This window comes from Eufriesea mexicana, unplaced genomic scaffold (genome assembly GCF_001483705.2).
Source record: "Eufriesea mexicana isolate 0111107269 unplaced genomic scaffold, ASM148370v2 scaffold7917, whole genome shotgun sequence".
Taxonomy (NCBI): Eukaryota; Metazoa; Arthropoda; class Insecta; order Hymenoptera; family Apidae; genus Eufriesea; species Eufriesea mexicana.
The window spans coordinates 251,903-279,180 of NW_016915711.1; the positions used below are offsets into that span (position 1 = coordinate 251,903).

The 27,278-nt window shown below is 43.1% G+C and overlaps 1 long non-coding RNA gene across 3 annotated transcripts in view; it reads left to right on the forward strand.

Annotated features, from left to right (window-relative positions):
* LOC108552747 (uncharacterized) overlaps positions 1-27,278 on the forward strand; it is a 104,488-nt gene that overhangs the window by 37,133 nt on the left and 40,077 nt on the right. For all 3 annotated transcript variants that reach the window (XR_001890584.1, XR_001890585.1, XR_001890586.1), the window contains one exon: positions 2,743-2,937. This is a non-coding gene — a long non-coding RNA (uncharacterized LOC108552747). The remainder of the gene's footprint in view (positions 1-2,742; positions 2,938-27,278) is intronic.

Genomic DNA, 27,278 nt, shown 5'->3' on the forward strand with positions numbered 1-27,278 from the left:
CTCGCGTTAGGCTACAATTATACTTAACGTATCTTAACATGCTCAAAGTTTGTCTAATTTTGTCACGAATAAAGTAGTTAGATAATAATAATAATAATAATAATACCTAATGATACAAATATAGAGCAAAAGTACAAAGAGAAAATAGAAAAATACATACCACTCACCGAAGAAATTAAAAGAACATGGAAACAACAAGAAGTACATGCAATACCCGTCATAATATCAGTAACGGGAATAACATTACACACATTCGGAAAGCACCTAACACAGCTAAAAATATCGACATACATCCACCATGAAGTACAGAAGGCAACTATATTACACACGTGCAACATCACAAGGAACTTCCTCAGTGACATAAATTAAACACCAAACTGGATCTGGCAGTGTCTCGTCCAGTCGCTGGAAACCCCCGGGAAGGGAGGAAAAAAAAATAATAATAATAATAACAATAATAATAATGCTTTATTAACGGACGGAAGTCCTTTGGTATACAATAAATATAATAAAATGAAATATACAGTAATAACATAGTAGTAAAGTAGTACAAACAGTAATGGAATAAAAAATAATTAACGAAAAGGAGAAAAAAGAAGAGAAGAAAAATTTAATAAATTAATGGTCGAGGTCTAGTTGAGCCTTGAAATAGATAATAGCTAATTAAAATTAAATTTTCCGATTCCTCGTAATCGAATGGTATACAATAAATATAGTAAAATGAAATATACAATAATAACGTAGCAATATAGTAGTACAAACAGTAATGGAATAAAGAATAATTAACGAAAAGGAGAAAAGAGAAGAGAAGAAAAATTTAATAAATAAATGGTTCAGGTCTAGTTGAGCCTTGAAATAGATAATAGCTAATTAAAATGAAATTTTCCGATTCCTCCTAATGGAATTTTGTCGCAAAGGGGTTGAAATCGATTAATTCTCGCGATTTTCCGTGATTTTTTACTCCGACTAAGTACCAAGTACGAGGTGTACCTCGTCGAAGTGCGAAGTTTACGAAGTTTCGTGGCAGTGTCCGCAACAGCGAGAGAAAGGACCATTTTATTGCCGTTTTTATTCGAGGAACTTACCACCACGGTTGTGATCGATGGTGATCGTTTTGTTTCCGTGAAAAAAAAAAAACATTCGCAGCGGCGATGCCGATTTTTCACCTTGGTTCATTTATTCCTTCCATTTTTTCCCTCGTGCAAATCGATCGATTTCGCGTTATCGTCGAAGTTTCAGCCGCGTTTTCGTTTTAATTCAACACCGTTGCACGGCCTATTTTTCAGACCGGCGATTGCTCGATTAATCCCGCGGCCACGTTCCGTTTCCGCATATTTCATCGATCAAGCACCCCGATCCTCGCAACCTTGTTCCCCCGAATCGTCGGAGATACGTCTTAACCGGTGAAAATCGAATAATTAACGGGAGAAATAAACGGGATGTTTGTACCCTCGAAGGTACTTTATATTCACTTAGGTTTTCGAGAAAAGGGACAGTCGATTCGCGGAAACCAACCCTTGTCAGGCGAATAAATTAACCTAATGGGTGTTTCAAAATTTACGCAGGAAGTAATTTTGACAGAAAACGCGGGTTTTTAATTTAAAATTGTAAATTTTTTATTGGGTCATAAAGTATGCAGCAGTATACTCTTTAGTATAGTACGCTTACTATAGATTAGTATCTTAGTACGTTAGGATTTTAGTATTTTAGTGTTTTAGTATCTTAGTATCTTAGTATCTTAGTATCTTTGTATCTTAGTATCTTAGTATCTTGGTATCTTAGTGTCTTAGTATCTTAATTTGTTAGTATCTTACATTGTCAATATCCTAGTATTTTAGTATGTTAGTATCTTAGTATTTTAGTGTCTTAGTATCTTAGTATCTTAGTGTCTTAGTATCTTAGTTTGTTAGTATCTTAGTATTTTAATATTTTAGTATCTTGGTATTTTAGTATTTTAGTTTCATAATTTGTTAGTATCTTAGTATTTTAGTTTGTTAGTATCTTAGTATCTTAGTATTTTAGTTTGTTAGTATCTTAGTATTTTAGTATCTTGGTATCTTGGTATCTTGGTATCTTGGTATCTTGGTACCTTAGTATCTTAATATCTTAGTATCTTGGTATCTTAATATTTTATTATCTTAGTATTTTAATATCTAGTATTTTGTTATTTTAGTACCTTAATATCTATGTATTTTATTATTTTAGTATCTTAATATCTTAGTATTTTATTATCTTAGTATCTTTCCTTTTTCGTTTGACAACATTTTACCGCGTAAATGGCGCTAAATTCAAATCTTGCGCGAATTTTGGGACTCCCTATAGATCAATCGCATTCAACGAGAACGAAATTTAGTCACTGATATCCTCGCGAAGCGATCCTAACTTCAGTATAAAAAGATTCCAAAAATTCCTAAGATTCTGCAAATTTTAAAGTTCCCCTTTTTAATTAAATTTTAACCCTTTTATCCATATTAATCCCGCGTCGAATTAAATACCCCGATCGCGGTATAGGGCGAACCTAACTCTCCACGATCTCCCGTAACGAAGTATATAAAATGAAATCGACGAAGCATATCGATTTTCGTGGAATCGCTAATAAATCCGCGTACCACGATTCGAAATTAAAGAGCGGGAACGGAATCGGCTGAAAAATCGAAATTTCGAAGCGGATTCCGATCGATCGTTTCGAGAAGGTTGCCCGAGGTTTGAACGATCCTCACGGGGTCTCTTGGCATTTTTCAGATCGGATGGAACGAGAGTGGAAAAAATAGTAATTGCGGAGTGGAGATGATTCCCTACTAACAGAGTGTGGAGATTAACCGAGTGTTGAAGTGAGAGCCGCATTAACGTGTTATTAACGTGATGTAACGAACACAGCGAGAGTAATCATGGAGAAGGTCTGCTGGTCGACCTGGAGTAATCCGAGAGCCACGAAGGGTAAGTTGATTTTGACTTTTACGCTCTTTCATTTCACGATTAACCGCATGCGCTTGTCTTTTAACCTTTTTGCTCGAAAAGAATCTCGCGTGGATAAAGCGAATCGATTCTTGATCGGAGAGAATCCAGTCGGATGACTCTCACTCGAAATCGTTTCCAGGAGTCCCTTAGATCTATGTTTCGATCGAGAAATCCATTGTTAGAAGGAACACGTCGTAATTTCAGAAAATTGTTTACCCATTGACAGTAAATTAATTTTAATTCCATAAATCGTTTGGTAAGACTCGCCAAACTTTGACAGAGAATAGCTAGGACTTGTCATAGGTCAGTGAACAGGATTGCAGCTTCGATATCCTTTTTCCAAAGGAACTAATAAAAATCGGATTATTTTTAAATTATTACAAATTTATAAAAATAAAAATAGACGGCAGACGGTCATCATAATAGCATGCGAAGTTTATGGAATTAAATGTAAATGGAATATAAATTTGAAATCAAGACAGAAAAGTCCAATCTTGCTCGAGAAATCCAGTGTTAGAAGAAACACGTCGTAATTTCAGAAAATTGTTTACCAATTGACAGTAAATTAATTTTAATTCCATAAATCGTTTCGTAAGACTCGTAAAACTTTGGCAGAGAATAGCTAGGACTTGTCATAGGTCAGTGAACAGGATTGCATCTTCGAGATTCTTTTTCCAGAAGAACTGGCGAAAATCGAATTTTTTAAAATTATTACAAATGTATAAAAATGAAAATAGATGGCAGATGGTCGTCTTTATAGGATGCGAAGTTCGTGGAATTAAATGTAAATGGAACATAAATTGGAAATTGAAATCCAATGCGAGAAGGAACACGTCGCGATTTCAGAAAATTGTTTACCAATTGACAGTTAATTAATTTTAATTCCATAAATCGTTTGGTAAGACTCGTCAAACTTTGACAGAGAATAGCTAGGACTTGTCATAGGTCAGTGAACAGGATTGCAGCTTCGATATCCTTTTTCCAAAGGAACTAATAAAAATCGGATTATTTTTAAATTATTACAAATTTATAAAAATAAAAATAGACGGCAGACGGTCATCATAATAGCATGCGAAGTTTATGGAATTAAATGTAAATGGAATATAAATGTGAAATCGAGACTGAAAAGTCCAATCTTGCTCGAGAAATCCTTGTTAAATGGAACACGTCGTAATTTCAGAAAATTGTTTACCAATTGACAGTAAATTAATTTTAATTCGATAAATCGTTCGGTAAGATTCGCCAAACTGTGACAGAGAATAGCTAGGACTTGTCAGAGATCGGTAAACAGGATTGCATTTTTAAAATTATTTTTTAAAATTAATACAAATGTATAAACATGAGAATAGACGACAGGCGGTCTTCTTTAGAGAAAATTCACGATATTAAACGTAAGCGTAATGGGTGTAAATTTGAAATCGAGACCGGTCGTGCAAGTTCTCGAAATCGAGGCGTGGCGCATTAATTAAATGTAAAATTAATTGGCCGGGTGGAAAATGAAACGAAATTGAAAATTATCGAGTCTCCGTATAGGTTCGTTAATGGGTGATTTAAACGATTAAATCGATGGAATCGGAAGTCAGCTGGATTTAATCGCCGGTTTAATCGAATAGCGCGATACCCCGCGATGTAACCGTGTTTTTCGCGAAACGTTCGTTCCGTTCGAGCACGCGATGAATTCCCGATGGATCGGGGTGTGAACCCGAATCGGTAGGGTGAAGAACAGGTTCCCTGGGTCCGTTCGGCGAAAGAAATTAGCGGAACGGTGACGCGCAGCCTCCTTCGCGATACTTTCGGTTTCGTCGTGGCGAGTTTTGCTCGGGAAAGAGACCATAAGGCAACCGGTTGCGGACAGACGAACCACTTTCTTCGGCTTCTCTGTCAATCCGCGGATCGAGAGCATTCGTAGGTATAATTTCATCTGGAAACCGCAGTAGAGATAGACTTTCTCGGCTCGTCTCCAATGGAAAGTCAGCAGAACCCAAGAACCGAGTCTCTGTGTCGGTGGTAAACCGAGTGGACCAATCTCTCCTGGATTAACCCTTTGACTGCCACGTTGAAATCGCATGTTTCGCTCAGGGCGTCATGGGAGTATTTTTATTATTCAAAGCATAAGCGCCACCAATAATCACCGTGGCAGTCAAAGTGTTAACAGAGGTCTAGCTAGGTCGATGACGAGCGTTTCGATTAAATAGACCACTATCAGAGGATGTCCACGTCGATTTGGCAGACGTTGACAGAGGTTAGGGACGTGTGCATGGCCAATTACAAAATCATGTAGAGGTACGTGTCACGGGATCACGGTTCTAGAAAGATCATAACCACCGAGAGCATTCCATGACGCGTGTCCGCAGCAAAGAAAAATGGCGATCGGATACACACTTGCCAAAACGCGAGTACACGTGTCATGGATCGAGATCCTGGAAAGACTAGAACTATCGAGAGCGTTCCTTAACCCGTGCCCCCTTTAAAGTCAAAAGACGATCAGGTGCTCAGATATTAACGTATTACGTATCGCATAAAAATCTCTGACATATCCAGGGATCGCTCGTTTTGACAAGACAGTGCGTTGACATCGCAGATTCATGACAGATAGCACGCGAAACACGAGAAAACTCGCGAGTGGTACGTAATGGACGCCTAGGACCCCGATCATCAGAGCAGTCAATCCTCCTAAACACGTCCCTAGTCTTACACGATAAATTAAATCCAGACTTCAGTCAATTTCCTTTCATCCTCGCGACTGCGAACGGTAGCGAATGATCACCTGATAGGATGATTCACGAACTCCGCGAACCTAATTGATCGGTCCCCAGCATCTTTCAGACTTGGAAGAAACGCGACGCGAAGCGAAGCTAGGCTTAAAAGGGTACAAGACAGCAGTTAGGAGCGTCGGTGATTGATACGCGTTTTAAGGATTTTTAAGGATTTCGAGGATAGATGGAAACTAGATGAGAGAAGTCACCTCGAGACTCGCGGACACGCGTGCATTTCTGAATTCATTAATCAGCCGGATACGGTTTGTTAGTTTATCACGATTCAGCGTTTAACGAGTCCTCGTCGAGTGTCGTTCCAGCAACTCTACACGCGCACGCAACGGAATACCCGGTTCATCGATCAGCCAGACACTTTCCATCAATTTGTTGGATGTTCTCGAGGAAGCTCCGTTGTACTCGGTAATCAGGGAATTTCTTAAAAAGACCATCTCGCAGCGTGTTCGCCTCGGCCCCATCCGCTTTTCCATCGGCCGAAAGAAATACAAACGGTACCTAATGAAGATACACCGCGACGAATCCGCTTGGAATTCTTTCGAAATCCATTATCGCGACTGTGGAAGCCTGGCTGCGGAGTCTCGTACGCCGATGCAAATGAGCATTGGTTCTCGTTTGCTCGCCAGTTTCGCAAGTTGCTTATGGCTTTTCCGTCATTCGTGTACATTTTTTCCGCGTTCCTGTCTGGGCTGTCGATGCTTCCCCGGCCGTTCTCTCACGTCCCAGCCGCGTGTTTGCACGTTCCTACGGTTTCCACCTCGGCCAAACGTTACCCGTTTCCTTCCTCGTCGCTTTTATTTCTTTCCCCCTTGCGCGCTCTATCTTTTTCGTTTGTCCATCGACTATTCGCTGTACGACTAACGAACGAGCACGCTTCCTCCGTGGAAATTGAATACCCAGACGGCAAAGAGTTATCTATTGGTTTATTCGTTTGCTCGCGAGGAGAGACAATAGCTGACTCCGGAGAGACGAATGCGGTCTTTCGCGAAGTAGGGCGTTTTAGCTCGCGTAATTCATGCAAATTCGTTGCCTGCGCGTGTTTGCGATTTTATTCCACGCGTGGATCGTTAATCCCTTGCTCTACGATTTAAGATTCGACAGCGTGATCCAAAAACGTAAATAGAACTGCTTTATCTATACGAATCTGTCTTAAGTTGCACCAATCGCACGCGTCTTACATGGGGTACATCGAAAAACCAGGGGCATGACACGTGGTGTTCACATTTGGTCCGACTAATGTACCACGTGCCAGGCCCGTGATAGTCATTTTCGACCCAACCGATGTACCACGTGCCAGGCACGTGATAATCAGTTTCGACCCGGAAACCCGACCACGAGTCTCACACGTGGTTGTAAGCCAAAGGTTTAATAACCCCCGATGCTCATCGTGACTACTTTCATCGGACCTTTCGTTAGATAGCTAGATTCTCAGCCACGATTCCGCACGTATAGCCTCCACGCGCGTCCCACATCTGGCGCTCGAATTTTCACTCGCGTGGCTCTAAAGCAGATTAAATTTCTGGAAAAAAGGTGGCAACTTCGATGGATTGGTCGATAGAACGTCGCTCGTGTTAACAATCTGACTCGACTCGTTCGCGTCGGTTCATTTGCAACGGAGCGGAATGAAAGGCAGCCTCGCGCAGACTCGCGAAAAATTCATGAAATTTATATAATGGCGCCCCTGGAGAGATGCCGAAACATTTATCGCGTTCCATTCATTTATTTCGAGAATCGCGTCGTTTCCAATGAGCAAAGACTCGCGTGCGAATAATTCCCCGCGAACGGGTCGAGAATGTTTAAACCATGTATTCCTCTCTAAGATCGGAATCCTCGTTTCGCTTGGCAACTTGTTTACCTGTGCCTCGAATTAAATTCGAAAATAGAGTCTCCGAGCCCGAGGAGAATTTCGATTTTGCAATTCCAAGCGATCGTCTGAAAGAGCGTCTATCGCGAGGAGACGCGGATAGAGTCTAACTCTCGCGATACCTAATTCACGCGAGGATTATGCGCGTGGAGCATAGGCAAATTGACAGGAATCTGGCAATGGTCAGCGATCGTACGGCGAAGGATAAAGGATGGGACGAAAAGTGAATGGAGGATGGCCACACGGATCTCGGGATTATTCTATGAAAATTTAATGGCGCCGCGGAAGTGTCGTCTGTGGCAGGCTTTCGCGTGGCTTCTCTTTATTTTGATCGTGATCAAGAGCGGCGAAGGTAACCCGGCTCGTCCGCGGCTGGCATTTTAAACAGCGATCGGCACGAGGCTATATACCCGTCTTGCATAATCCACGATGCACGTGCCTGTGCATAAGAACGCATAATTTTCCGGCCTGCACGCAGAATGCATGCAACCTTCGAGCCTTGTCACTCGCCGCTGCCTCAATAGCGTCCGCTGTTTCGACCGACAGACGTTTATGACTGCTGTAGGTCGTAATTTTCATATCGCACATCTGCCTTCATTCTTCTTATAATTCTTCGTAATTGCCTCCTCGTCGCTTTGGTCTTCTGCCATTCTTCCGTCGTTCTTTCCCTTTCTTCCTCTGCCTTTTTTGTACCATTTTCTTTCTTCCAATTCCTATTTTACTCGTATTGTGCGCGACACGTACCGTAGATCGTTTACAAGATGGCGGATAACGCGATTAGCAGCAACGTATGAGGTCTTACTATAGATGCTAGTATAGAGATTGGACGGTGGCAATGTTTATTGGCAACGATAGTATAAAAATGTGAGAGTGACGATAAACTTGCGAATTACTGCTTACTGCAACGTTCAACGCGGTATTAGGATATTACAACTCCGACTTTGACTCTTAATGGCGTCTTTAATTCACCATTGTCTTATAAGCTACTAAAATGGTAATTTCTGGACAAATTCGACCAGAATTTGAATTAGTAGGTATTGGTATCGAAAGAAGTCATTAATACGAAGAGTCGTAGAATAAGTTTGACAATGGGCAAGATCCTTGACACATTCGCTACGGTGAGTGTCGCTGCGGAGGTCCTCCTGTAGAATGAAGCTCCATACCAGAGGTGGAAATATTATTCTTTAGCATTTGGGGTCAAGTTTTTTGAAAAAGAAGAAAAAGATAAAGAAAATCGGTCATCGCAATAACTGTTGCAATTCTTTGCGAAGAGTGCTAAGAGGAACGGGAGCACTTGTCTTAATTTTTGTGGTCGGCGACTATAGTCATCCGTAGTAGCGAAAGGGTTAATTTTTGGGACCGGTGACTATAATCACCCTTAGTAGCGAAAGGGTTAATTTTTGGGACCGGTGACTATAGTCACCGTTAGTAGCGAAAGGATTAATTTTTGGGACCGGTGACTATAGTCACCGTTAGTAGCGAAAGGATTAATTTTTGGGACCGGTGACTATAGTCACCCTTAGTAGCGAAAGGGTTAATTTTTGGGACCGGTGACTATAGCCACCCTTAGTAGCGAAAGGGTTAATTTTTGGGACCGGTGACTATAGCCACCCTTAGTAGCGAAAGGATTAATTTTTGGGGCCGGTGACTATAGTTACCCTTAGTAGCAAAAGGGTTAATTTTTGTGGCCGGTTACTATAGTCACCCTTAGTAGCGAAAGGGTTAATTTTTGGGACCGGTGACTATAGTCACCCTTAGTAGCGAAAGGGTTAATTTTTTGGACCGGTGACTATAGTCACCCTTAGTAGCAAAAGGATTAATTTTTGGGGCCGGTGACCATAATTATACTTAGTAGCGAAAGGGTTAATTTTTGGGGCCGATGACTGTAGTCACCGTTAGTAGCAAAAGGGTTAATTTTTGGGGCCGGTGATTATAGTCACCCTTAGTAGCGAAAGGGTTAATTTTTGGAACCGGTGACTATAGTCACCGTTAGTAGCGAAAGGATTAATTTTTGGGACCGGTGACTATAGTCACCGTTAGTAGCGAAAGGATTAATTTTTGGGACCGGTGACTATAGTCACCCTTAGTAGCGAAAGGGTTAATTTTTGAGTCGAGTGTCGTTCCAGCAACTCTACACGCGCACGCAACGGAATACCCGGTTCATCGATCAGCCAGACACTTTCCATCAATTTGTTGGATGTTCTCGAGGAAGCTCCGTTGTACTCGGTAATCAGGGAATTTCTTAAAAAGACCATCTCGCAGCGTGTTCGCCTCGGCCCCATCCGCTTTTCCATCGGCCGAAAGAAATACAAACGGTACCTAATGAAGATACACCGCGACGAATCCGCTTGGAATTCTTTCGAAATCCATTATCGCGACTGTGGAAGCCTGGCTGCGGAGTCTCGTACGCCGATGCAAATGAGCATTGGTTCTCGTTTGCTCGCCAGTTTCGCAAGTTGCTTATGGCTTTTCCGTCATTCGTGTACATTTTTTCCGCGTTCCTGTCTGGGCTGTCGATGCTTCCCCGGCCGTTCTCTCACGTCCCAGCCGCGTGTTTGCACGTTCCTACGGTTTCCACCTCGGCCAAACGTTACCCGTTTCCTTCCTCGTCGCTTTTATTTCTTTCCCCCTTGCGCGCTCTATCTTTTTCGTTTGTCCATCGACTATTCGCTGTACGACTAACGAACGAGCACGCTTCCTCCGTGGAAATTGAATACCCAGACGGCAAAGAGTTATCTATTGGTTTATTCGTTTGCTCGCGAGGAGAGACAATAGCTGACTCCGGAGAGACGAATGCGGTCTTTCGCGAAGTAGGGCGTTTTAGCTCGCGTAATTCATGCAAATTCGTTGCCTGCGCGTGTTTGCGATTTTATTCCACGCGTGGATCGTTAATCCCTTGCTCTACGATTTAAGATTCGACAGCGTGATCCAAAAACGTAAATAGAACTGCTTTATCTATACGAATCTGTCTTAAGTTGCACCAATCGCACGCGTCTTACATGGGGTACATCGAAAAACCAGGGGCATGACACGTGGTGTTCACATTTGGTCCGACTAATGTACCACGTGCCAGGCCCGTGATAGTCATTTTCGACCCAACCGATGTACCACGTGCCAGGCACGTGATAATCAGTTTCGACCCGGAAACCCGACCACGAGTCTCACACGTGGTTGTAAGCCAAAGGTTTAATAACCCCCGATGCTCATCGTGACTACTTTCATCGGACCTTTCGTTAGATAGCTAGATTCTCAGCCACGATTCCGCACGTATAGCCTCCACGCGCGTCCCACATCTGGCGCTCGAATTTTCACTCGCGTGGCTCTAAAGCAGATTAAATTTCTGGAAAAAAGGTGGCAACTTCGATGGATTGGTCGATAGAACGTCGCTCGTGTTAACAATCTGACTCGACTCGTTCGCGTCGGTTCATTTGCAACGGAGCGGAATGAAAGGCAGCCTCGCGCAGACTCGCGAAAAATTCATGAAATTTATATAATGGCGCCCCTGGAGAGATGCCGAAACATTTATCGCGTTCCATTCATTTATTTCGAGAATCGCGCCGTTTCCAATGAGCAAAGACTCGCGTGCGAATAATTCCCCGCGAACGGGTCGAGAATGTTTAAACCATGTATTCCTCTCTAAGATCGGAATCCTCGTTTCGCTTGGCAACTTGTTTACCTGTGCCTCGAATTAAATTCGAAAATAGAGTCTCCGAGCCCGAGGAGAATTTCGATTTTGCAATTCCAAGCGATCGTCTGAAAGAGCGTCTATCGCGAGGAGACGCGGATAGAGTCTAACTCTCGCGATACCTAATTCACGCGAGGATTATGCGCGTGGAGCATAGGCAAATTGACAGGAATCTGGCAATGGTCAGCGATCGTACGGCGAAGGATAAAGGATGGGACGAAAAGTGAATGGAGGATGGCCACACGGATCTCGGGATTATTCTATGAAAATTTAATGGCGCCGCGGAAGTGTCGTCTGTGGCAGGCTTTCGCGTGGCTTCTCTTTATTTTGATCGTGATCAAGAGCGGCGAAGGTAACCCGGCTCGTCCGCGGCTGGCATTTTAAACAGCGATCGGCACGAGGCTATATACCCGTCTTGCATAATCCACGATGCACGTGCCTGTGCATAAGAACGCATAATTTTCCGGCCTGCACGCAGAATGCATGCAACCTTCGAGCCTTGTCACTCGCCGCTGCCTCAATAGCGTCCGCTGTTTCGACCGACAGACGTTTATGACTGCTGTAGGTCGTAATTTTCATATCGCACATCTGCCTTCATTCTTCTTATAATTCTTCGTAATTGCCTCCTCGTCGCTTTGGTCTTCTGCCATTCTTCCGTCGTTCTTTCCCTTTCTTCCTCTGCCTTTTTTGTACCATTTTCTTTCTTCCAATTCCTATTTTACTCGTATTGTGCGCGACACGTACCGTAGATCGTTTACAAGATGGCGGATAACGCGATTAGCAGCAACGTATGAGGTCTTACTATAGATGCTAGTATAGAGATTGGACGGTGGCAATGTTTATTGGCAACGATAGTATAAAAATGTGAGAGTGACGATAAACTTGCGAATTACTGCTTACTGCAACGTTCAACGCGGTATTAGGATATTACAACTCCGACTTTGACTCTTAATGGCGTCTTTAATTCACCATTGTCTTATAAGCTACTAAAATGGTAATTTCTGGACAAATTCGACCAGAATTTGAATTAGTAGGTATTGGTATCGAAAGAAGTCATTAATACGAAGAGTCGTAGAATAAGTTTGACAATGGGCAAGATCCTTGACACATTCGCTACGGTGAGTGTCGCTGCGGAGGTCCTCCTGTAGAATGAAGCTCCATACCAGAGGTGGAAATATTATTCTTTAGCATTTGGGGTCAAGTTTTTTGAAAAAGAAGAAAAAGATAAAGAAAATCGGTCATCGCAATAACTGTTGCAATTCTTTGCGAAGAGTGCTAAGAGGAACGGGAGCACTTGTCTTAATTTTTGTGGTCGGCGACTATAGTCATCCGTAGTAGCGAAAGGGTTAATTTTTGGGACCGGTGACTATAATCACCCTTAGTAGCGAAAGGGTTAATTTTTGGGACCGGTGACTATAATCACCCTTAGTAGTAAAAGGATTAATTTTTGAGGCCGGTGACCATAGTTACACTTAGTAGCAAAAGGGTTAATTTTTGTGGCCGGTTACTATAGTCACCCTTAGTAGCGAAAGGGTTAATTTTTGGGACCGGTGACTATAGTCACCCTTAGTAGCGAAAGGGTTAATTTTTTGGACCGGTGACTATAGTCACCCTTAGTAGCAAAAGGATTAATTTTTGGGGCCGGTGACTGTAGTCACCGGTAGTAGCAAAAGGGTTAATTTTTGGGGCCGGTGATTATAGTCATCCGTAGTAGCGAAAGGGTTAATTTTTGGGACCGGTGACTATAGTCACCCTTAGTAGCGAAAGGATTAATTTTTGGGGCCGGTGACTATAGTTACCCTTAGTAGCAAAAGGGTTAATTTTTGGGGCCGGTGACTATAGTCACCCTTAGTGGCGAAAGGGTTAATTTTTGTGGCCGGTGACTATAGTTACCTTTAGTAGCGAAAGGGTTCATTTTTGGGGCCGGTGACTATAGTCACCCGTAGTAGCGAAAGAGTTCATTTTTGTTGCCATTGACTATAGTCACCCGTCGTGTCTAAGTGGCGTCTCATAACCGGTGACTATAGTCACCCGTAGTAGCGAAAGAGTTAAGAAAAATCAGAAAAGTGTGCCCATAGCGAACCTCTCTTGTTTCATATCCAGTCGCCGTCATTCTATTTACAATCTTACTTCATTCTATTAAGAAGCCAACAATACTATCCCAAATCAATCCATTCAAAAACGATCCTATATCTATTTATTATTATCCTACTAGGGTCCAATTCGAGTGGTGTCAGGGTAGTCCTCAGAGTGTTCTCAGGCTATGGACGCTGATTAAAAACAGACCCCCATTGACCCAGAACGCACGGTGTTTTTGGTGAACGAACGTAGAACGTGTCCCGAGTACTCGCAAAATTAATTGCAATTCCCCTAGTCATTCTCGTAGTCAGCAAAAGGGCTAATGACATCTTTGGAGCACTAGTTTCCAATTCGACTAAAACGGTAATTCCTCTTCAAATTCGACAAAAATCTCTTTATCTAAAAGCAAGCACTTGGAAGGAGTAAACACGATCATCAAGAGATTCGTATCTCGACTGACAAATTAAGTCTGTACAATCCCCGATCCCGGATCCCTTATCTATCTCGATAAGAATTTAACGTACTGTATGATACCAAAAGAAATCGCGAATCGGCTATTGCCAAGAAAACCAAATTGTAAATCAATCGATATCTTCTAGAAGCAAATCGAAAAGTTATTCTATATAACAAAATTAAGTTGTTTGGCTCCCCTACAGGGAGGTGAAGCTTAGGCTAAGGAATGCATAAATGCGTGGTCCTTGACAACCAAAACAGAGTCCTTGGAAATCGGTTGTGACCAGCACAAGCGTGAGTCGCTTGGTGTTGGGAAGAGAGTTTTAACCCTTTGCACTCGACGATTTTTTGGCAAAGATTCTCTATTAAAAAAACTGACGATACTTTTTTGAGCAGTAAATAAAGAATTGTATAATAATAGAATTGTAGAATTATTTGATTTCGATACCTCGCACACTGTTACATTACATCAAATTTGATATATTAATTAATATCGATTTTCTAAATTTTATGAAATGGTGTCTGAGGGTCACCTCTCGAGTGCAAAGGGTTAAAAGAGTGCGTCTTTGTGTGTTTTCGTTATCTTGGTGTTCTCTCCCTAAGTTAAATCAGTTTACGAGTTTTGAGTTTGTTATCGTGTTCTTGTTCTTTCGTGAATTTTCGGTGTTTCGAGACCAGTTTCGCCATTCTACAGTATTGATACGAGGATTACGCTCTTGTCTGCGTATTTCAATGAAACGACTCGGAAAGAGATCTTACGAGTTGCTCCTTCAGAGAGACCAGTTTCGCCATTCTACAGTATTGATACGAGGATCACGCTCTTGTCTGCGTATTTCAATGAAACGACTCGGAAAGAGATCTTACGAGTTGCTCCTTCAGAGGCACCTCGAATGACTCGATGGAATATCGCGCCACTGAAGCTTCGATTCTTCGTTGCAATCGAAACGTAACAGCTGAAACGTGTTTAATCCTCTGCCGCCGTAGAAGAAGACCCTGCCGAGACGGGATTAATCGAAAAGGCACTCGACAAGCGTAAACGACCGGCACGGAGCGTTAATCGAGGAAAAAGCTGTCCCTATTCTCGATGCAGCGAACACGGGTAAAAAATGCTCGCGAGAAGGCTGCCATAGTGGAGATACTGCTCGCTAGAAGAAGTCATTACACGCTACGTGACTGCGTAACAAATAGACCGAGAATACGCAAATCTCTCGGCTCTGCATCCTTGAATCCTGGGGAAAAGTCAAACTACGGATGGCTGACGGTCAAGAACCGTGACTCGATGAAAAATCGAACGGGAAGCGTTACGTCCAGCCAGCACGGAAGTCTGTTAAACAGCGACCAATTAACGAACTCGAACGGAAAATGAAATTCTACCGGTCCAAGCTGTCGCGGCAGCTTTTCTCCGGGTTTCCTGTACACGGAAACGACGAAAAAGGTGCCCGGAATGGGAAAGTTGCAAAGACCACGATGGCTTCCACCGCTTCTCTGAATCACTCGAATTATCACTTCGTGCGTGACTCGCGAGCATTCCGTGCTAATCTATATTCGCAATCTCGAAACGTTCCACCTAACACATTCGTGTTCTACATACTGTAAAATAATCCCGATCGACATACCGTGTTTCGTAAATATTACCGTTTCGTACGTGAAAATTGCGACCTCGTATGGCCGAAGACAAACTGCTGCTTCTCTCACTTTCCAAACTTTCGATGGATACGTGTGGGGAGACAGGATTCTATCAGAAATAGGTATCGGTAGCGTACTATCACGCATTTCTCATCATGTACGTGCAGCTTTGTGAAGATTACAGAGAAAACGAGGGTCGAAAGTCAAAGTCCATGTCAGTCAGGGAAACCTTGGATGACGTGTCAAGCCCTTAGCATGACCATATTTCGTCATGTTAAGGATCTTACTTATCGTCAAATTTATTCTGTCACTCTTCGTAATAATGACTTCATTCGATTCCCATAGGTACCAATTCACGTCTTACATAAATTTTCATTGGATTTGTCTAACAATTACCATTTTAGATGCTTCAGAAACTGGTGGACCAAAGACCACCATTAGAGACCTTATCTATTGTCAAACTATTCTGTCACTCTTTGCAGTAATGACTTCTTTCGATTCTCATAGGTACCAATTCACACGTTACACAAATTTTCAACGGATTTGTCCAAAAATGGCCATTTTAGATGCTTCGAAAACTGGTAGATCAAAGACTCCATTAGAGACCTTGTCCATTGTCAAATTATTCTGTCATTCTTTGCAATAATGACTTTTTTCGATTCCCATAGGTACCAATTCACGCGTTACACAAATTTTCATTGGATTTGTCTAACAATTACCATTTTTGTCGCTTCAGACACTAGTAGACCAAAGACGCCATTAGGGACCTTGTCCATTGTCAAATTATTCTGTCATTCTTCGCAATAATGACTTTTTTCGATTCTCATAGGTACCAATTCACGCGTTACACAAATTTTCGTTGAATTTATCAAAAAATTACCATTTGAATCGCTTCGGACACTGGTGGATCAAAGACGTCATTAGAAACCTTATGCATCGTCAAATTATTCTGTCACTCTTCGTAACAATAACTTCCTTCGATTCTCATAGGTACCAATTCACGCGTTACACAAATTTTCATCGAATTTGTTTAAAAATTATCATTTTAGATGCTTTGGTCATTGGTGGACCAAAGACCACCATTAGAGACCTTATCCATTGTCAAACTATTCCATTACTCTTCGCAACAATGACTTGCTTCGATTCCCACACGTACCGATTCACGCCTCACTCAAATTCTGCTTGAAATTCTCGAAGAATTACCGTTTTAGTCGCTTGGGAAACTGCGCACCAAAGGCGCCATTAGAGCCAGGCAGGTTAACCGTAGGCGTTCGCACCGGGGGCTCCGGTGAAAATTCCTATCAGTCGTCTAACCCTCAGGCTCAGCGATCCAATTCTTCTTTCGGTAGCGGCACGTCTGAGCCGTGATCCGAAAATTTGCAGCTCGGTCCAGGTTATTTCCCGCGGGCGCGGAAAGTCAGCGGGGTTCATCGTTCCGCTCGGCGACGAGAGGGAAAAGAAGCTCGTCGATGTCGTTCCTCTACCCCTGTTCACCTCTCAGCCCTCCACTTTTGTTGTTTCGCGTCGCACAGGGGGAATTCTATCAGCCGTGGCGGAAAAGCTGACTGGAGCCGAAAGATCCTCGGGAATTTAACCCAGATGCTGTTTTTCCTGCGAGCTCCTCGGCATTTCAATGAAAACCCATCCCCACGGTCCCGGTAGGATTGTATCCCGCCTTTTTTCCGCTTCCTCGCCCGACCCCTTCGCTCGCGACACTCTTAAGGGATTAGTACGTTGCTGCTCGACCTCCCTTGCCTCCTTTCCACCCGCTTTTTCACGCTCTGGACCGAGAGAATCAAGGATAAATCAGAATCATCTCTGCCGTGTCTCTCGTCACGCCGTTGTAAAAATTCTCAAACCTGTGAGACGCTTCTTCCACGTTTCTCCTTTGCTCTCGGGCCTAGCTGCTGTCACTTTGACAGCTTCGGCTCGAACGAAGACGTTGCATCGTCGCGTCTCGATGGACCACGTTCGTCATACGAAGATTGCATCCGTTTCTTCTCGCACAGTCCCCTAGTATGAATTCGCTAGTATGGATATCTGGAAATTCCTCGACATTGCCGAAGATCGTACGCCATTGCCGCCATCTTGGCAGCCTAACTGGCCACGTATCGCGAGCGCGAGCATCGGACACTCGTTTCGGTCTGGTTTTATCTCGAGAAAGGGAAGAAGAGGTAGCGATAACTCGGTGTTTGCATACTTCATGGGAGAAAAGACGGTAGCCGAGGCGCAGCCGGGTTTTCCATTGCATTCAGACGTGGCCGGTTGAAGCTTCGTTTGTAAATTTCTCGTAGTCACCGGAGAATTCCCCGGTGCAGCATGCAACGCGTCGAATAATAAATTCTCTCCTTGAATCGTCTCGGTGCTCGACGTTCTCACGTTTCCCGCGGCGTCGGTGCGGTTTATTAAGGAAAACCCAGTTATTCGCGCGCGCGCGAGCTACGGCGAATGTTCACCGATACCTGTGGACGTCGTTTTAAAAGATCCGCGCACACGGGGACAGGTTTGAGGAGGAAAGCGAGACAGACCGTGGCTAGCAGCCATTCCGAAGCTGGTTCGTCGTCTTTTTTCCCCAGTTTCTTTTTTTCCCGGCTGTCCCGAGCTGCACGATCGGCCTGCCAGAGGCGAGTGAAAACGTTTCGTTGCCGAAAAATCGCAGACCAGTTCTCCATTCGATTAATCGCCAAGTAGACCAAGGTGTAATTATCGTCTTATGTAAAACGTGGCTCGTCCACCTTCGCCGTTTGGTCGCTGGCTCCAACGACCACGCGTTCTATCGCGTGGGTGGTTGAGGAAATGGTAATCTCGCCGGACCGCCATGGGGACGATGATTTATCGGACGATGTCGCAGATCTACGCTCGCTTGCGTGTTTACAGCGATTAAATATAGGTTCGATGAGTACGGGTGTTACTGTGTTTTATATCTCGGCACGCTTCGTTCCGAATTGTTTCAATATTCCTGACACCCTCGTTTCGGTCATGGCACTGTACGTAATATACGGTGGAACGTCGTTTATTCGAATTAATCTGCTGACAAATGTGTCCACGAGCGGAATATTCGAATTACGTCATACATTCGCGAGAAATAACAAATTTTTTGAGCATAGGTGTGCGAGGGTGAGGGATAAGAGAGGAATTGGGAACTGGCACGAACAATACAAGGAATATGGTTTTGAATTTAATATGGATAAAGTATATTTAGTAAAGTATAAGCTATTGCTTAGTACACTGTTCAAGGCTAGTCTAATTTTACAATTCTAACACAACGTTGGTACTCTGATACTGACTCTTAGGTTCTAAACTCTAACTCTTGACACTTCGTAGACTCTTCACCCTTGTTTTAAACCTATAGTCTTTCTTGTTTCGTAGACAGGCTTTGCTTTTGGGTTAATGAATATGGTCGTAGATATTCCGTCCATACGATCCTTTCGTGCTGTCATTTCTTCTTCCGCATGTGCTTCAGATATCACTCTGAGCACTTGAGCCGAACCTGAAGTCGCTGTTTATTATCCTTTATTTTCGACGAATGGTCCAGCCATTCCCATGCAATCGTTTACAATTAAAAGCCCTCAATCATTCGTTCCGCTTTCACTCTTAACCCCTAAAAATATTTAATCAGAAAATTTCTTACCAACGTGCTATTCATTCTAAAAATGTCAATACACGCTGTCCGTATTCGAATAATTATTGTTTCCACGCGTCGCGGCGAAGTTATTCCCTCCGAAGGAATGCGTAGGGTGCTTTAATACTTTGACTGCCACGTTGGTCATATATCACGATCATTGGTGACTGGAGCGCTTGAACCACTTACAATTGTAAAAATTGAACGAAAATTGACAGTTAGTCAATTGTCAACCGTTACCAGGGCGCCACGGTGGTCACCCGTGACCGCCAATAAGATAAACGCTCCATTGGGTAAGAATGTTGTCTCATATCGCCAATTTATTATTATTTTGCCATTATGTGCTTCGAATAATGAAAATACTCCCGTGACGTCCCGAGTGAAACACGTGATTTCGACGTGGCAGTCAAAGGGTTAAACGCGTTAAGGTTTGGAGCGGATAATTTTATACGGTAGCTAGTCTCGTTTGCCTGTTTCGCGTTGACTCTTCGACGTCTCGATTCTTTCCGGTTCAGTTTTTCCTAGTCTCTGGTTCCTCGCCTTGGCACGTTCAGGATGCACGCTGATTGGTTATTTCGAGATGCGTTAATTTTCCAATCTGCGGCATCCTAAGCGCCGTGACCACCCTTCCGTGCGCCCTAAGCGCGCCTTCTTTTGGCAAGGGTGGGACGATACCTGAGCAGGCGCGAGGTCGCGGGTTTTGCCTAAAGGTTAGGGTCTTCCTCCAGGTCCGAAGCGTCGGTAGTGGTTACCATTAGAGGAGCTTCGGAATGACCTTTCGGAATTACCGAGTTCTACAACGCGTCTTTTGGCTATCGAGCATGGACGAAATTAGGATTTAAAAAACATCTGGTTCATTGCCCCGATATTCCAAAATTCCAACTCGAAAATAGCCTTTCTTCGCGATCGTGATATAAATCTTCGAAATACCGATCTCACGGCCCATTTAGGTGTGCCAAGGCGGGATACCTCGTATGCATCGCGTAACAATTGTAATTGGTTATTTTTATAAGGAAAATTCGCACAATCGACCTTCCACTGTATTATAGTCTTATGGCAACGTGCTCTATGGTATTTGGCACTTTTTAATATCACGCTTCGCAGCAGCGTGTCCCGTGAATCTATGCTCTACAATACTCTGCTTCGTATTGCAACGCTTTATAGTAAGCTGCGTTTCATAGTACTTCATAATATCCTACGTTTCGCGCTGCTATATTTTTGCGATACTATGCTTTACAGCATATTTCGTAATGCCCCGTTTCATAACGCGGTGTGTCCTCTGGCTCTGTTCCGAGAACACCTTTCCCGTTTCCTCGAAAAAATAGCCGTTTCAGTGCCTATCGCGTGGCCGAGAAGGTTAATATTCCCGTGGAAGAAAACGATAGCGATCGAGGGGAAATGACTTTGGAGGAACGGGATCGGAAAGGGAGGGAAATTTCGTAGCGGAAAAATGACGGATTTAACGCACGGGGCATTTGCATCGTGCATGTTTAATGTCTGCTCGAACGAAGTCTTGAAAAATCCCTGTTCGAAGGAATTGTTGCGCATCCTTCTCTGAGTTTCAGCACGAGCGACGCGGCGTGCATCGTGACTGTAAAATTCGCGTTACACGAGCGAATTTCGTCGGCGCGTTAGGCAATTTGCATGAGTTTTATCTTCTCGCCGCGACACAAGCACGTCGTTATCGGGTTATCGTAAATCTCCGAGAAACCCGTAAACACGAGCGCTCTTCCAGCTCGAATGAAAACCTCGATGAGAAATTTTTACTGTCCGTCTAATAATTTACCCGGTCCTTGCACCGGTTCCTCTGCGCCGCTCTGTTTCAGCTGCAACGAGGCGAAAACGCTCGAAACGAGCGTAAATCATCGGCGTTAAACGATTTAATCCGTCGAGTGATCGAAACTCCGGGGGTCTTAGAAATTTCGATAGCCATCTCTATCATTCCGTCACGCGATCTCCTAATTATTCCCATCGTTAATTACCTTTTTCTTCGCTCAGCTTAGATGACTCGAAAGCTCCGATGACTGGACGAATCTCAAATGACGGAGTTTGCCGATTGGTTCCGTGAAATTTCGCGCGTCAGAAGTTCGATAAACAGGATTCGCGAATTTTTGCTGCACGCAGGTATAACGAGATTCGCCATCGCTGTCACGCGTTTTAAATTCGATTAAAATCGCAGGTATTTAAATTGAAACGAATTCGAATCGAGCTTTAAACGCGTTATAAATTAAGCAAATTATTCGCGAGATAGCTACGAACACGATTTAACTCAGGTTCCCCTGGATTCTGTCAAAAATGCTTTTATCTAAAATGGTTTTAGATTTTCGAATTTTTAAATTTCGTAATTGCCAGGGTGATTATCATTGGATCATAACTGGATCATCGTGTGTCGTGGTCGAGGAGATTTATTCGACGTGGTCTTCGAGTTTTTCGGCTCTTCGAGAGGGAAGATTCAGGGGAACTTTACGGGACGCGTTACAGAGGTGCACGGTTTTTCACGAAGGTCTTACCGGCCCTGTTTAAACCACCGGCCCGACCTTGTCGCCGCGCAATTACACCATGGCGAATGGGACTAAGTCGAGAAAATTTGTATCCGTTGCCACGAGCGCAGAAGAAGCCCCTATCTCGGCCACAACAGCTCTAACGTGACCACCAAGCTGCAATTTAGGACTCGCGACACTCGCCCTTTAACGTTGCAGGAATCACCCTCCGTTGCTCGAGATTTCCCTCGTTTTCCACAAATTTTCTCGTCCATTCGCTCATTTTCATCGACTACTTTTCTCGAGAATCTTCGAGTGTTGCAGCGTCTGATTGCGACTTCGAGGTTTTCTCCAAATTTTCTTTAAATTTCCTGCGAATTTCCTCCAAATTTTCCTCAAATTTCCTGCGAATCTTTTTCAAATTTTCTTGTTTCTTTGCTCATCTTCATCGACTACTTTTCTCACGAATTTTCAAAAGTTCCAGCCTTCGATTGTGACTTCGAAATTTTCTCTAAATTTTTTTCAAATTTCTTGCGAATTTCCTCCACATTTTCCACAAATTTCCCGCGAATCTTCTCCAAATTTTCTTGTCTCTTTGCTTATCTTCATCCACTACTTTTCTCACGAATCTTCAAAAGTTCCAGCCTTCGATTCTGACTTCCAGATTTTCTCTAAATTTTCTTCAAATTTCTTGCGAATTTCCTCCAAATTGTTCTCAAATTTCCCGCGAATCTTCTTCAATTTTTCTTCAAATTTTCTCGTCTCTTTGCTTATCTTCATCGACTACCTTTCTCATGAATCTTCAAAAGTTCCAGCCTCTGATTGTGACTTCGAGGTTTTCTCTAAATTTTCTTCAAATTTCTTGCGAATTTCCTCCAAATTTTCCTCTAATTTCCCGCGAATCTTCTTCAATTTTTCTTCAAATTTTCTCATCTCTTTGCTCATTTTCATCGACTACCTTTCTCATGAATCTTCAAAAGTTCCAGCCTCTGCTTGTGACTTCGAGGTTTTCTCTAAATTTTTTTTAAATTTCTTGCAAATTTTCGCCAAATTTTCTTTAAATTTTCTTTTCTCTTTGCTCATCTTTATCATCTACTTTTCTCACGAATCTTCGGATGTTCCAGCGTCCGATTGCGACCTTGCGATTTTCCTCAAATTTTCCTCAAATTTTCTCGTCTCTTCGTTAATTTTTATCGACTCCGTTTCTCACTGATCTCCGAATGTTCCAACCTTCGATTGCGACCTTGCTATTTTCTTCAAATTTCCCTCAAATTTTCTCGTCTCTCCGTTCCTCTTCATCGACTCGTGTCCCACGAATTTTCGGTCGTTCCAATCACGACCTCGTGATTACGCAGATCTCTATTTCTTAAAGCTAAATGCCAACGATTCCACAGAAGCGGCGGTAGATCTGTCACGGTTAAATATCGGTACACGTTGCTCGTGAACCGAGTTTCTCGTACTGCTAGAGACCAGAGATAGCCGAATCTGTCGTCCTTCGGAGCAGTTGTTGCGACGGAAATGTAGTCATTCTTTAATCTACTGCTATCTCGCGACTTGTCTTTCGACCTCGAGCAGCCAGCTGGAAATCTCGCTCGTCCTCCGCTTTCCTCCGCTATGCGGCTAATGGCTAACGTTGCTGGCTCGATTACGTCGATTAATCGCGCCGTGATCGTCGGTAATTACAACCTGGACGTTTTCTCATCGCAGTCGGCTAGAAATTCCTGCGGCTTCGATTTATTACGCGATCGTCGATTGGAATTTCGTCCGGGCTTTTAATTTCCTTCCTTTTTTCTCAGTCCCCCAGTTTCGGTGCAGCTATAGCCAAAGCTTCGAGTCGCTCTCAGCGAGAAAAGTTGGGTCTAATCGGTGCTGATCCCGCTAAACTGACGCCGAGAAATGGCATTTCAGCGGCTTCTCTCGCTTCCCTCGCAATCACGGCTGAACGCAGCCGAGCCTCTGTTTAATAAGTGGTTGCGGAGTAATTGTATCATTGCTTCCTGTCATTAATTCGATTGTGCAAGGGCAGACTTAGCAGAGAGTTTCCGTCGGGCTCGAATTAAGTGCCGCGAGCTTCTTTGCTGCATAGTCCCTGGTTGTTTCGCCGAGTCCTGGTCCAGATACTCGGCTATTCGAAAATAGACTTGCTCCAACTTCTCGCGAGAAATTTTCTGCGGCGATAAAGCACCACGCTCGCAGCATCTCGTCGATTCGATTGCGTAAAATTCTGACGGCCTTCCAAAAAAATTCGACACGATGCGCTCGAATTCCGAGAGGAACAAAGCTGTCGCTGTATCTCGAGCTCGTAAAATTTAAATTTAGCCGGCTAGTCGATTGGGATTAAATTGCTGGGAAAATTTTTTAAATAACTCGAATCGCAAAGCGTCACCTGTTGCCGCGATAAACCGGTTAGTCGAATCGTTGATGATTCATCTTCGCAAATTAGAGCTAAATTTCTCGTACTGCTTACTCAGTTTTCAGAGAAGCTTCGAAGAAACTTGAAGTTTTCAACTTGCTTTTTAATCATCATTACCAGCAATTACTGAAGCAAACGTCAGAATTAAATTTTCAATACTACACGAGCAAATGTCAAGAAAGGAAGTTGTCTAATTACTATAAATCGGATATAACCGATATATGAGCCAGAGAAAATCGAAATTCATCTAATGACTCGGTCGATTCGCAAATTATCGTCACGTATCATCAAAGTAAACACGAGACCTAAATTTCCAACATTACTGGGTCAAAGCCTTCCCAAAAAATGCAGTACTATTGTAATTACTATAAATCAGGTACCCATAGAGAAAAATCGGAATTCCTCCATCGACTCGACTCATTTGCCATTCATTTTTGGCCATGAGATCAGCACAAAGCGAGATGAAAATGAAAATTTCTTTTAAAAATCGCACCAAGACATCCTGAACTTAAGGAGTTCACATTTTTGAAGGCAGTACAACATCTCGTAATAAATCCTAAAGTTTTATAGGTGCTGGCAACGGTTTTGTGGATATTTTGGGAAGTGTTACATAGTAAAATGGATTTTGGGGAGGTGTTACATAGACGATAATCAAACTTAATCGAATCTTTCCTACGAGTAGAGCCACACTTTGACAGATTGAATGACATCCCATTGTCACGACACCATTGCTCTAATAATCGAAGTTCAATCTGAAGTTCTAAACAGCCACCATCAGAATGATGGAAATTGTCTTAAAAATCTTAAGATCGTCTGCAAGTAGTAAAGATTTGCATAACTAAATACTATCAGGATGATCGTTGATAAACAAAATAAATTGCAAGGGCCCCAGGTGGGAGTCTTGGGGGACACCGGATGTCACGTCAATGGGAGTCGAACAAGTAGCACGGATGTGATCGATTTGGGAACGTCCAGATAAAATATAACGATGTATCGGCATTATCTCGAATTATCTGTGGGAAGCAGCATGGATGCCTCTGCAAACAGCCACGTCGTGGTCGACGTTCCTCTGCTCGGTTCTCGATTACGCGTACCGGAAAGTATCAGCGGAAACGTCGTGGAGGGAGATGGTAAACGGTGCCGTTCGTCGGTATGCACTTTGAACCGATGAAAAGTTGGCTGAAAAGCGAAGCAACAGTTGATGCCTCGTTTAATTAGTTTCCCTTCCCGCGTCGAACTTCTCACGTGGCCTTAGGAACGCTTTCCCGCCGCCGCTTCCGGCTTTTTTCCCCTCCGCCTCGTTCGCCTAACTTCTACACCCATGTTCTCCACGGATCTTCTCGAACGAATGGTAACGACGTAGACTTGGGTGTACGAAAAATCGGTTGAATAACGATTTCTGGCGAAAAAGCAAGTCAGAGAGGAGGAATATAATCGTTTTATTTGTCCATGGAGAAAAGGAGTTCGCAAGGTTAGGTTAGGTTAGGTTAGGACGTGGTAATTATTGTTTTAGGCTCGTTGGAATTTTGGTTTTCATCGTGTTTGTGTTATTAAACTTGGACGACGTTGCTGTCTCTTATAATATTGTCAGATATTTTTAGCACAGGTAGATTGTAAACGTGTAAATCGAAGTGTAAATGGAAGAGTTGAAAGGTAGACTCCGGTGTACGAAAAAATCGGCTGAGTAACGATTCCTAGTGAAAATCCAAGTCAGGGAGACAAAATATGAAGAAAGGAATTTGAAAATTCGTGGTAATTATTGATTTCGGCTTGTTGGAATTTCGGTTTTGCTCGTGTTTGTGTTATTAAACTTGAACGACGTCATTTCCTCTTATATTATTGTCAGATATTTTTAGCATAGGTAGATTGTAAACGTATAAATTGAAGAGTTGTAAGAGAATGTCAGAGTATTCAGATTTAGTCAGAGAGTTCAGAGTTAGAGTGTTCAGTGCTGGTCAGAACGTTCAAAGTTAGAGTGTTTACTGCTGGTTAAAGCATTCAGAGTCAGTGTTCAACGCTAGTCAGGGCGTTCAGAATTAAAGCGATCAGTGTTAGTCAAAGCATTCAGAGTCAGTGTTCAGTGCTGATCAAAACATTTTGAGTTAGTGTTCGGCGCTGGTCAGAACGTTCAGAATTAGAGTGCTCGGTGCTGATCAGAGCATTCGGAGTCAGTGCCCAGTGCTGATCAGAGCATTCAGAGTCAGTGTTCAGTGCTGATCAGAACATTTCGAGTTAGTGTTCGGCGCTGGTCAGAACGTTCAGAATTAGAGTTCTCAGTGCTGATCAGAGCGTTCAGAGTTAGTGCCCAATGCTGATCTGAGTGTTCAGAGTTAAAGTGTCCAGTGTTTTTCAGAGCGTTCAGAATTAGAGTGTTTAGTGCTGGTTAAAGCATTCGGAGGTAATGTTCAGTGCTGATCAGAGCGTTCAGAGTTAGTATTCAGTGCTGATCAGAGCATTCAGAGTCAGTGTTCAGTGCTGATCAGAACATTCCGAGTTAATGTTCAGCGCTGGTCAAAACGTTCAGAATTAGAGTGCTCAGTGCTGGTCAGAGCGTTCAGAGTTAGTGCCCAGTGCTGATCTGAGTGTTCAGAGTTAAAGTGTCCAGTGTTGGTCGGAGCGTTCTGAATTAGAGTGTTTAGTGCTGGTTAAAGCATTCGGAGGTAATGTTCAGTGCTGATCAGAGCGTTCAGAGTTAGTATTCAGTGCTGATCAGAGCATTCAGAGTTAGTGTTCAGCGCTGATCAGAGCATTCAGAGCTAGTGTTCAGTATTTATATCAGAGCATTGTAATAGAGTTGTGAGTAATTAGAAAATTAGAATTAGCCTAGGAATCATAATCAGCAACAGTTCCTCCTTTTTACTTCCAAATGCATTATTCATTTATTAATCAGACTCTGCGTGAGCAAGCGTTTTCTGCCCTTCCAACCTTCTTTGACCCTACGACATTTGCAAGTTGCAATCTGCAATCTGCAATCTGCATCTTCACCGATGAATATGTAAAATTGTCATATTCAGAAATTCACGGATGCTCTTAATTTTTCCGTAAGAACATTTTCAGCCTGGAAAAATCTTCCAGTACCAGAGCCTCCTTAAAATTTAGATCTCTGGAACCAAAATGTAGGAGTAAGATCGGAGCTTCTTTCAACTAGCATACATATATCACGTGTGACCGATTCGTGCACGATTAACGGTACAAATGTCACAATATGGTAGGAACGGTACCAGCAATTCACAGATCGAAGCTTTCAACTTTGTTTATCCCGCAGTAGCTTTCGTCCCGATTTATTTTTGCGCGCGGACTCACGAGACTCGGCGAGCTCGCGGATCG